This window comes from Gymnoscopelus microlampas, assembly GCF_963454915.1.
Source record: "Gymnoscopelus microlampas genome assembly, chromosome: 3".
NCBI lineage: Eukaryota > Metazoa > Chordata > Actinopteri > Myctophiformes > Myctophidae > Gymnoscopelus > Gymnoscopelus microlampas.
In genome coordinates, this window is record NC_139940.1 from 1,365,144 (window position 1) to 1,377,643 (window position 12,500).

Below are 12,500 nucleotides of genomic sequence, written 5' to 3' on the forward strand. Positions count from 1 at the left end.
TGATTGGAGCAGAACGGTTTCCAGCAGACTCACTGCCTCTGCGAAGCTGAGAGAGAGAGAGAGAGAGAGAGAGAGAGAGAGAGAGAGAGAGAGAGAGAGAGAGAGAGAGAGAGAGAGAGAGACACACACACACACACACACACAGAGAGAGAGAGAGAGAGAGAGAGAGAGAGAGAGAGAGACACACACACACAGAGAGAGAGAGAGAGAGAGAGCAGCCTTGTTGTTTGTGTTAGTGATGGTGAGTCATGCCGATGTGACCACCAAGTCAGTGTCCCTCAGTCCCTGTTCGTGACTCTGTGTAGCAACTTCTTTCATGTCAAGGACCCCTTATCTGAGAGAGATGAAGCAGGGACCCCTTAGCTGAGAGAGAGATGAAGCAGGGACCCCTTATCTGATAGAGATGAAGCAGGACCCCTTAGCTGAGAGAGAGATGAAGCAGGGACCCCTTAGCTGAGAGAGATGAAGCAGGGACCCCTTAGCTGAGAGAGATGAAGCAGGGACCCCTTAGCTGAGAGAGAGATGAAGCAGGGACCCCCCACTACATATTGTATACAATTGTGTTGTTTATGTTCAGAATATATGTTATTTTTTTTCCACTCATGCGCGTCTGTCTGTCTACTTGAGTGTACGGCCCACTCAGATCTCATGTCTGGTCTGAGGACGAGTAGGATTTGTCTGCACTTGCTTTTTCCATCTTAGACCTGCAGAGCAGCATTGTCTGACCGTCTGACAGGCATCTGGACACATGTATCCACTCCAACATGTATATCTAACACACTAATAAATAATCCCAGTGAAAATATAATATTTTATAAAAGCATACATGAATATGCCTACTTTATTTCCAAGTGACAATGACAAGCAATTCAAATCAAGCGATATGGAAACAATCTAACATAGCCTATTTGCAATGTTTCACTCATTTAAACAAGTGCTTTAACAGTCACTCAGATAAGATTGCAGATCTGACTCAGACCTAGGCTTTACGAACGCTAATGCGAGAGCATTTTTGGGAGTCGGGACCGGCGCTCTATAAATCTCTGTTATTGGTGTCATTCCTGTAGGCTGCCAGCCTACTGGACAAAGATGTACCGTTACAGAATACATGGTAATCCCACTGGCTGTGTGTGTGTGTGTGTGTGTGTGTGTGTGTGTGTGTGTGTGTGTGTGTGTGTGTGTGTGTGTGTGTGTGTGTGTGTGTAGTCGGCGGGTGGGGGAAACCCTTTCTTATTGGCTTTCCATACTTTGTTTGGTCGTATTCTGGTTCTTCATGTCGTAAAATCGTGGCGTTTGGAGAATCTTCGGTTTCAGCCGTCAGACTCATCAAAGCTCAGACGATTTGTACGCTAGGATTGGCTCTATACGACTGCTTGTTAAATCCCACGTGGGCGTAAGCTCATTCCTGGGCTTGAATTGAAGCTGTTTGGTACGTTCACTACGTTGTGTTGATAAATGAGGGCCATGATCTCTGGAGTCATGCCATGACCATTTATCTGTCACATTTTACAGATCACATTCCTATTGGCTGTATGTGACTGACTGCCTTACACATTCTGCTGGACCCTGGGTAGGCAACCTGGCCTGGCGGGATCTTTTCTTGTCTGATTACCTCATCAGTGTCTGTTGACTGTAGAGAACATGTGAGAACGTCTAGTTGAGGATTCATTCCACAGCTTTCTATGATTGTCTGTGTCTATGGTCCTATGTCTATGGTTATATGAATCTATGGTTGTCTATGGTTCGGTTGTATGGTTGTGTATGACTATGGTTCTAGTATGGTTCTATGGTTCTATGGTTCTGTGTCTATGGTTGTACTACATTTGTACTAATCTTTGAATATATATGTTTTTAAAGCGAATATTTGTAACTCAAAGCTTTGCTTTTGGCGGGTCCCTGGAACAAAATATTTTGAGATGGGGGTCCGCGGCCAAGATGCCAGCTGACCTGCCTCACATTTACACAAATGAAATGTAATAATGTAGGAGCAGAGTTTTGGCAGCTGGCCGGTGGTCCTGGACCCCCCCCCCCCCCCCCCCACTGGACCCCCCCTGGGGAGCGGGACCTGGTCATTAGCAGGCCATCTGCTCCCTGTGTGACCCGCCCTAATATGGACTGATGAGGGCAGACAGACACTGCTGTGACCATAGATATAGAAACCTAGATCCTCATTGGTCCGTAGATATAGAAACCCAGATCCTCATTGGTCCATAGATATAGAAACCTAGATACCTCATTGGTCCATAGATATAGAAACCTAGATCCTCATTGGTCCATAGATATAGAAACCTAGATACCTCATTGGTCCATAGATATAGAAACCTAGATACCTCATTGGCCGCTGCAGTTCGTTGGAGCGACTTGTATAAGAGAGGGCAAGCTGCCACTCAAAGTGACCACTGGCCAATCACAGCGCGTCTAACTGACTGGTTGCTGCGCGGCTGCCTCTTAAAGGGTTAAGGGCTGGGTTACGAAAGGACCCGCCCCCACCTACCTCTGATTGGCCTACCGAATGTCCCCTTCTGTGACGCACGCGGAAACTTCCCGAGGGAGGGGCGTAAGCTGGTGCCCCGCCCGAGATACAGATGGAGGAGGCGTGTCTACATGTCTACGGCTGTGACGGCCATGATGTCATGGTCTCATAACGCTGTGACAGAAAGGCAGCGATCCAAACAATCCTCCTATAATTCCACAAACCTCCAGTGAGACCAAAATGTTGACCATTGACCATGACCATACGCACGGAACTGCAAAGCCCGTTTTTTCGATTTCTCCAACTGTCATTTATTCGCATTTCTATGTAAAAGACCATGTCGCCATGGTTACGGCTGCCCAGCTGTGGGATGGCCCCGCGAGCTATGGGATGAATGGCTCCCGGGTTGCCAGATCATGTGCCTGCCCACCGCCGCAGAGGTTTGTGGGTTCCACAAATAAAGTTATTTGAAGACGTTTTCCTGCGGTAGTTAGTTGCGACATCGTCGCAATTAACCTTAAAAAAAAACATAAAACCTGCAGATTGTTCCTTTCAATCCTCCTGTCCGGTGAGAGCAAATAAAACACGTCCGTAACAATGAGCTGCAGTCGTTAGCTAATTACAACATTGCAGACCTGCTCCACCGCGTTCAAGCTAGCAGATTTACTCAAGATTTATTCTTTTTTTGCGTCCCGGAAATAGCAGATCTACAAGCTCACAACGTGTCACGGATGCAATGCGTTGTGAGCTTGTAGATTGGCTATATCGGGCACGAGTAGCATCCACACAGAGCTGATGAACCTCTGAATAATTAAACATCCTCTGATTACATGATGAATGAATGTTCACTAATGTATCTGACCATTAACACCAGAGGAGAGGAGAGGAGAGTAGTGAGGACAGTGATGGCAGGATGTCCTGGCCCGTGAGGGTTGAGGGTTGGGGGGGGGTCAGAGCAGCCATCTGTGCTTCACTAAACCACAGACAGGTTCAGGAACAGCTTGTTGACAAAAAAGCAAAACACAGCCATGACAGAGCAATAGAAAAAGCAGCTAGTGCTAATAAAACTAATATATTTAAATATTTGTGTGTGCGTGTGCGTGTGCACGCGCGCGCGTGTTTGCGTGCGCCCGCGTGCGTGTGCGTGCGCCCGTGTGCGTGTGCGTGTGTGTGTGCGTGTGCACGCGCGCGCGCGTGTGTGTGTGTGTGTGTAGACAGGGTTTTAGTGTCCATTGTTCCCAACCAGCCTGGTTGCCTGGTGGTAAAAAGCTGTGCCTGTCGGTCCAGCCTTGAGACTGTGGTACTGTGTGCGTGTGTGTTACTGTGTGTGTGTGTGTGTGTGTGTGTGTGTGTGTGTGTGTGCGTGCGTGCGTGCGTGCGTGCGTGCGTGCGTGCGTGCGTGCGTGCGTGCGTGCGTGCGTGTGGTAGAGTGTGGTGAAAGGGGTCTTTGATAATCCTACAGGCTTGTCGGTGGTCTGTCTCTACATACAAACATTAGTTTATTACATCAGTACTTGGAGAGCGCTTATTAACCCGACATAGAGGTACATTCTATACCTTAAATACATCTGTCTTAGATTCAGGGAAACCACAAATGTCAAATCAAAGCTGACATTTACAGCCTCTCACTGACTCCATGTTCCTCATGTCAGTTAAAGGAGTCTGAAACCCCAGGCGGATTGTAGTTTGTTTTCCAGCTTAGGTTAAAAACTACAACAGATTAAAAACATGGCCGACTAGTGAGCAACACAGCTGCACCAAACGTATTCATAACGAGTGTGTGTGTCCAGAGCCAAGGGCCAATGAGCAAGCCTGATAGTTATTGACACGCCTACAATCTAACACGGGAGGCATGCGTTAATCCGACAGACCTTTTCTCCGACTATGTGGCATCCGCGTGCGGTTAGGGTTAGGGTGCGGGTTTGGTTCGGGTTTACTGTTTAATGTCGGAGCACTGCGCTGTCGGAGGAATGCGCTGTCGGACTAACGTATTGCACCCATCTAACACACCCATTATTAGTTTAATTACATGCAGCGGTGTTACTTACATCACTGTGTACTATCCACCTGTTTCTTGGCTGTGTGTTTTCCACTTCCTGTCGGATTTCATTGGATATCATTAGTCATCTGACTGGTTTCATTGGATTTCATTGGATCAAAAGACAGGAAGTGGAACACAGTGAAAAGCCTAGGAAACAGGTGAATAAGGTCAGCCTTATGCAGTCTGCCATGTTTTTACCATGATGTAGTTTTTTAACCTGAAGTAGAAAACCATCATCCTACAAGATCAGGGGTCTGCAACCTGCGGCTTTGGAGCCACATGTGGCTCTTTAGCCCTTCCCTTTTGGCTCCCTGTAGCTATAGAAAACATTATGTGGAAATTAAAATTGTATTTATCGTTGTTGTAATATGAGACATAGATTTTTACGTGCTCAAATACTGTAAAGATGTGAAGAATAAATAATACGTTTCAACATTTCTGTCAAATGTGCGTTCTCCAGACAGGGTCCACGAGGAACTCCAGGTGCCGTTGAGGGGATCCCAGGGGGGTCCCCATCAGCTAAACCATTGATACTTAAGAACCAAATGGACCCATGGTCTGTAACGTAAGGGTCAGAGTTATGGGGGTCCTTGACTTAATGCATAATGAAGACCCACTGTAATACAAGAGGATAGCCCCCCCCCTCCCCCCCACAGGCAGCCATGTTACCGTAGCAACGGGAGCCAGGGTCCATTGCAGCAGCAGAGAGCTGACATCCTTAACATTTATGACCTCAGTGCTCTGATGTATGGTCTGACCATAGGGTGGGGGGGGGGGGGGGGGGGGGGGCTTGTAAAGGTGACAAATGATGAAGAGCCCCCACCCCCCACTCTTGCCTGGCAGGGAGCAGAGATTGCATCATCCATGTGATGAGGTCATCCGTCCATCCATCCAACATGTGATGGAACAGGAGATGAATGTTTAATTAAGAGGAAAGGCTGGATGACCAATATGGAAATGAGCCCCCCCCCCACTAAGCACTAGTGGAAAGTAACTAAATACATTTACTCGTTGTCGTCAGGCAGAAAACTCCATACCTCCATATCTACTTATTTTACATTCCCCCCCCCCATAATTTAACGCCCTATACTTCTTTGTCACATAAAGCTGGTGAAAATCGACGATCTACAAGCTCTCAACATGTATGTATATATTGGCTATTTTGTTTTAATTAAGTGGACATTTAAGTGGTTAAAAGAGTGTTATGTTGGTTTTATGGGTATGTGCAAATTAAGTGGTGTGTTGCATGATGTGTGTGTGTGTGTGTGTGTGTGTGTGTGTGTGTGTGTGTGTGTGTGTGCGTGCGTGCGTGCGTGCGTGTGTGTCACTTAACACACACACACAACACAATACGCATCAAAGGACTGCAATGGAAATAAGCCACTTGTTTGTTTTTTTTGTTGCGTTTTATCTGCTATTTTTGCTGCTTTTGCGCGACACTGTAAGCATGATAAAGTAGGGCATTCATTCATTTGTAAAATAGTTCAAATATGGAGATACAAGATTTTATGCCCCGACAGCAAAACTATATTTTCTGGATATACCTGGCTGGTGGGGCGGGTGTGCGTGTGTGTGTGTGTGTGTGTGTGTGTGTGTGTGTGTGTGTGTGTGCGTGAGTGCGTGTGTGTGTGTGCGTGTGTGCGTGCGCACACAGGGGAGCAGCGCTGAGTGCAAGTCGTGGCACGGATTCCCTGTTAAGAGGATCAGAGAGAAGAAGAAAAAAAACAGCAGAAGAATAGAATATCAAGGAGAGAGAGAGGGGGTGGGGTGGGGCGATCGATGTCTCTGGGTTCGTGTCGAAGGCCTGTTATTAATGATGCGGCGTCTCCACTCGTCTCCCTGCAGCCTGGAAGCTGTCAGGAAAAAGGGGGGGGGGGGATATGTGAGAGGCCGGGGGGGGGGGGGGGGTCCCTACACTATAAAAAATGTGAGAGTTGATTTGAAGACGTGGTGAAATGAAAAATATGTTTTTCACACGTTTAGAGCATATCCCTGGTCATAATATGGACATACCTAACAATAGATGCCAAAATAATTTAATACAATCTATTTTTATCAAAAGTCCCAAAAAGTCCAATCTTAACCTGGAACACATCTGTGTCACTTATAAGATTTCTTTGGCTATTCAAAAATAGCAGATATACAAGCTCATGACGCGGCACCGAGTGCCGCGTCATGAGCTTGTATATCTTGTAGAATCGGTATCAATGTTGATTTCATTCACCTGTGTGATTCCATAGCGCACATTCCTCCAAAACACACCTGATTTAATAACTCAATAACTACTCTGTTTTGAATCTTATTCAAGATGGCGTCCAGACGGTGTATTACTCGTAGTAAACTTAGTCGGCATTAAATATGTATCTGAAAACATGTTAGGTTAAATAAGCAACAAAGTAACAACATGTTTCACACTGGCCTCTCTCTCTCTCTCTCTCTCTCTCTCTCTCTCTCTCGCTCTCTCTCTCTCTCTCTCTCTCTCTCTCTCTCTCTCTCTCTCTCTCTCTCTCTCTCTCTCTCTCTCTCTCTCTCCAATTGTGTCTCATTTCATTTGTTTCATCACTTACATTTTCACTTGCTTATCCTGTATGAGTTCTCTCTCCTGATTGGATGGAATTGGGAATCCTGAACTAAACAAATATTTACTGTTTAGTGTTCACTAAAGAGGCTGAAGAGACGAGGAGACTGTTACTGAACAAACACTCTATGATTACTATCATGATATAGATCTATTTAACACTGTTACTGAACAAACACTCTATGATTACTATCATTATGCAAGGGATAATGCATGGGGAGGTAGTCATTATTGAAATTTAAAGCCCGACAGGGCAATTAACCACCGAGGCGCAGCCGCTTATTACACGGCTACTTAATAAATACATAAATACATTTACCCAAAAGTAACAACAAAACGAAGTATTTCCTTGCTTACGGCAATGAAAGTATTCCATAAGTATTGGGCTGGGCGGACAAGTTCGCCTCGCAAAAACAAATGACGAAATGGAAAAAAACTCGCCCCAAAACACACTCGCCCCCCATTCTATTTACTGCCGATTTACCTGTAATACCGCCGGATTTGCCCCGGGGCGACTGTGTTTTGGGGCGAGCGTTTTGGTATTCCCCCGTTGTTGTGCCACGATAAACAAGGAAGCGCAGTGGATCAAATAGAATGACTTCTCGGTTATTGCATCGTCTATTTCTCACTTCAAATGTTTTCAAAAATATTCTTGAGAGCAACGTTTAGTTGTAAATGACATTGTTTGTTTGTTTACATGGCTGTCATGTTGGATAAAGCATATAACCAAGCAGCACAGGTTGATATGAGCAGGTGTTCTGAGTCTCTGATTACACAGCGGTCCGTTATAGAGCTCATCGGTCATTATCCAGAAATAATGACCGATGACTGACCAATCAGAATCGAGCATTCAACCAAGCCGCGTAATAAATAGATCTATTTAACACTGTTACTGAACAAACACTCTATGATTACTATAACAATATAGATCTATTTAACACTGTTACTGAACAAACACTCTATGATTACTATCATTATATAGATCTATTTAACACTGTTACTGAACAAACACTCTATGATTACTATCACAATATAGAGCTATTTAACACTGTTACTGAACAAACACTCTATGATTACTATCATTATATAGATCTATTTAACACTGTTACTGAACAAACACTCTATGATTACTATAACAATATAGATCTATTTAACACTGTTACTGAACAAACACTCTATAGTAATGATTACTATCACAATATAGAGCTATTTAACACTGTTACTGAACAAACACTCTATAGTAATGATTACTATCACATCAACAATATCATTGTTGCGAGGTTGTACATCAGCTATTTTCTAACTTTATATTTGACAATTTAGCCATTGTTTGACATTTGTTTTCAATAGTATAGTGTGTGGATTACTTTTCACGCAGTAATGGTCTTTTAAAAAAAATTTTTAGACAATTTAGAGGTATTAAAAAGGTCTCTTTATAAATGTGCAGATACCCTGTATACACTTATACCGTGTGTTGGTTTGTTTACTGTTGAGTGAGAAAACTATGTCGCACATTACGATAATCATCTGAGGACCCCCTGGGGGTCCCGACACACAGTTTGAGAAGCAGTAAGTGAACACAGTATAGTGTCTTTATTATAAAGGTGGTTACAGTGGCTCATAGAGGGTTAACATGCATTAATCACAGTACAGTGTCTTTATTATAAAGGTGGTTACAGTGGCTCATAGAGGGTTAACATGCATTAATCACAGTACAGTGTCTTTATTATAAAGGTGGTTACAGTGGCTCATAGAGGGTTAACATGCATTAATCACAGTATAGTGTCTTTATTATAAAGGTGGTTACAGTGGCTCATAGAGGGTTAACATGCATTAATCACAGTATAGTGTCTTTATTATAAAGGTGGTTACAGTGGCTCATAGAGGGTTAACATGCATTAATCACAGTATAGTGTCTTTACTATAAAGGTGGTTACAGTGGCTCATAGAGGGTTAACATGCATTAATCACAGTATAGTGTCTTTACTATAAAGGTGGTTACAGTGGCTCATAGAGGGTTAACATGCATTAATCACAGTATAGTGTCTTTATTATAAAGGTGGTTACAGTGGCTCATAGAGGGTTAACATGCATTAATCACAGTACAGTGTCTTTATTATAAAGGTGGTTACAGTGGCTCATAGAGGGTTAACATGCATTAATCACAGTATAGTGTCTTTATTATAAAGGTGGTTACAGTGGCTCATAGAGGGTTAACATGCATTAATCACAGTATAGTGTCTTTATTATAAAGGTGGTTACAGTGGCTCATAGAGGGTTAACATGCATTAATCACAGTATAGTGTCTTTATTATAAAGGTGGTTACAGTGGCTCATAGAGGGTTAACATGCATTAATCACAGTACAGTGTCTTTATTATAAAGGTGGTTACAGTGGCTCATAGAGGGTTAACATGCATTAATCACAGTATAGTGTCTTTATTATAAAGGTGGTTACAGTGGCTCATAGAGGGTTAACATGCATTAATCACAGTATAGTGTCTTTACTATAAAGGTGGTTACAGTGGCTCATAGAGGGTTAACATGCATTAATCACAGTATAGTGTCTTTATTATAAAGGTGGTTACAGTGGCTCATAGAGGGTTAACATGCATTAATCACAGTACAGTGTCTTTATTATAAAGGTGGTTACAGTGGCTCATAGAGGGTTAACATGCATTAATCACAGTATAGTGTCTTTATTATAAAGGTGGTTACAGTGGCTCATAGAGGGTTAACATGCATTAATCACAGTACAGTGTCTTTATTATAAAGGTGGTTACAGTGGCTCATAGAGGGTTAACATGCATTAATCACAGTATAGTGTCTTTATTATAAAGGTGGTTACAGTGGCTCATAGAGGGTTAACATGCATTAATCACAGTATAGTGTCTTTATTATAAAGGTGGTTACAGTGGCTCATAGAGGGTTAACATGCATTAATCACAGTATAGTGTCTTTATTATAAAGGTGGTTACAGTGGCTCATAGAGGGTTAACATGCATTAATCACAGTACAGTGTCTTTATTATAAAGGTGGTTACAGTGGCTCATAGAGGGTTAACATGCATTAATCACAGTATAGTGTCTTTATTATAAAGGTGGTTACAGTGGCTCATAGAGGGTTAACATGCATTAATCACAGTACAGTGTCTTTATTATAAAGGTGGTTACAGTGGCTCATAGAGGGTTAACATGCATTAATCACAGTATAGTGTCTTTATTATAAAGGTGGTTACAGTGGCTCATAGAGGGTTAACATGCATTAATCACAGTATAGTGTCTTTATTATAAAGGTGGTTACAGTGGCTCATAGAGGGTTAACATGCATTAATCACAGTACAGTGTCTTTATTATAAAGGTGGTTACAGTGGCTCATAGAGGGTTAACATGCATTAATCACAGTATAGTGTCTTTATTATAAAGGTGGTTACAGTGGCTCATAGAGGGTTAACATGCATTAATCACAGTATAGTGTCTTTATTATAAAGGTGGTTACAGTGGCTCATAGAGGGTTAACATGCATTAATCACAGTATAGTGTCTTTATTATAAAGGTGGTTACAGTGGCTCATAGAGGGTTAACATGCATTAATCACAGTATAGTGTCTTTATTATAAAGGTGGTTACAGTGGCTCATAGAGGGTTAACATGCATTAATCACAGTATAGTGTCTTTATTATAAAGGTGGTTACAGTGGCTCATAGAGGGTTAACATGCATTAATCACAGTATAGTGTCTTTATTATAAAGGTGGTTACAGTGGCTCATAGAGGGTTAACAGTATGCATTAATCACATGTCAGAAATCTATCTGCAGCTCCAGGTTCATTTACAGGAATGTTGGCTGAGAGCCAAAGCCTGATCCAACCCTCTGCTGTCAGCTATACTGACAGAGACACAGAGACACAGAGACACAGAGATACAGAGACACAGAGACACAGAGACACAGAGACACAGAGACACAGAGACACAGAGACACAGAGACACAGGGACACAGAGACACAGAGACACAGAGACACAGACACACAGACACACAGACACACAGACACACAGAGACACAGAGACACAGACACACAGACACACAGACACACAGAGACACAGAGACACAGAGACACAGACACACAGACACACAGAGACACAGAGACACAGAGACACAGAGACACAGAGACACAGACACACAGACACACAGACACACAGACACACAGAGACACAGAGACACAGACACACAGACACACAGACACACAGAGACACAGAGACACAGAGACACAGAGACACAGAGACACAGACACACGGAGACACAGACACACGGAGACACAGAGACACATAGACACACAGAGACACAGAGACACAGAGACACAGAGACACAGACACACGGAGACACAGACACACGGAGACACAGAGACACATAGACACACAGAGACACAGAGACACAGAGACACAGAGACACAGAGACACAGAGACACAGAGACTCAGAAACACAGACACACAGACACACAGAGACACAGAGACACAGAGACACAGAGACACAGAGACTCAGAAACACAGACACACAGACACACAGACACACAGAGACACAGAGACACAGAGACACAGACACACAGACACACAGAGACACAGAGACACAGACACACAGACACACAGAGACACAGAGACACAGAGACTCAGAAACACAGACACACAGAGACACAGAGACACAGAGACACAGGGACACAGGGACACAGATACACAGATACACAGATACACAGAGACACAGAGACACATAGACACATAGACACAGAGACACAGAGACACAGAGACACACGTCTGAACGGCCTGCAGGACGCATTGCATCATGTCTTTGGTTAGACGTTAGCTTAGTGTGCAGATACACAGGACCTCCGTCACTTTGTTCTCAGTGGTGAAAAGAAGTACATTTACTCAAGTACTGCACTTAAGTACAATTTTCAGGAACTGTTTCTTTACTTTACTGGAGTATTTCCAATTGTCAGTACTTTTACTTCTACTCCACCAACATCTCAGAGGCAAATATTGTACTTTTACTCCACTACAATTGTTTGAAAACTTTAGTTACTAGTTACTTTGTAGATTTAGATTATTATTATTAAAACCACTTCAGACCTACATACTTCAGCTTCACACACATGTCTGTGTTGTCACTGCTGTTATATCCTACTGAGGAGCCCCCAAACTGGACCAAACTACTGACCTGCCAGTGAGGAGCCCCCAAACTGGACCAAAGACACTCTGTCTGGAGAATAGATAGATAGACTGTGAATTCCTCGGTGTTCATGTAACTCTGAGAGTGTTCAAATGGAACCAAATGGACCCTTACAGGTCTGTGACTCTGAGGAGTGTACACATGGACCCACAGAGTTAAAAGAACACTCAGTATTGTACAGTGTGTTAGAAC

General features: G+C 43.3%; 1 protein-coding gene across 3 annotated transcripts in view; it reads left to right on the forward strand.

The window, feature by feature from the left end:
* The window catches only part of aplp1 (amyloid beta (A4) precursor-like protein 1), a 71,913-nt gene that overhangs the window by 21,658 nt on the left and 37,755 nt on the right, over window positions 1–12,500 (forward strand). The gene's annotated exons all lie outside the window — the stretch shown is intronic.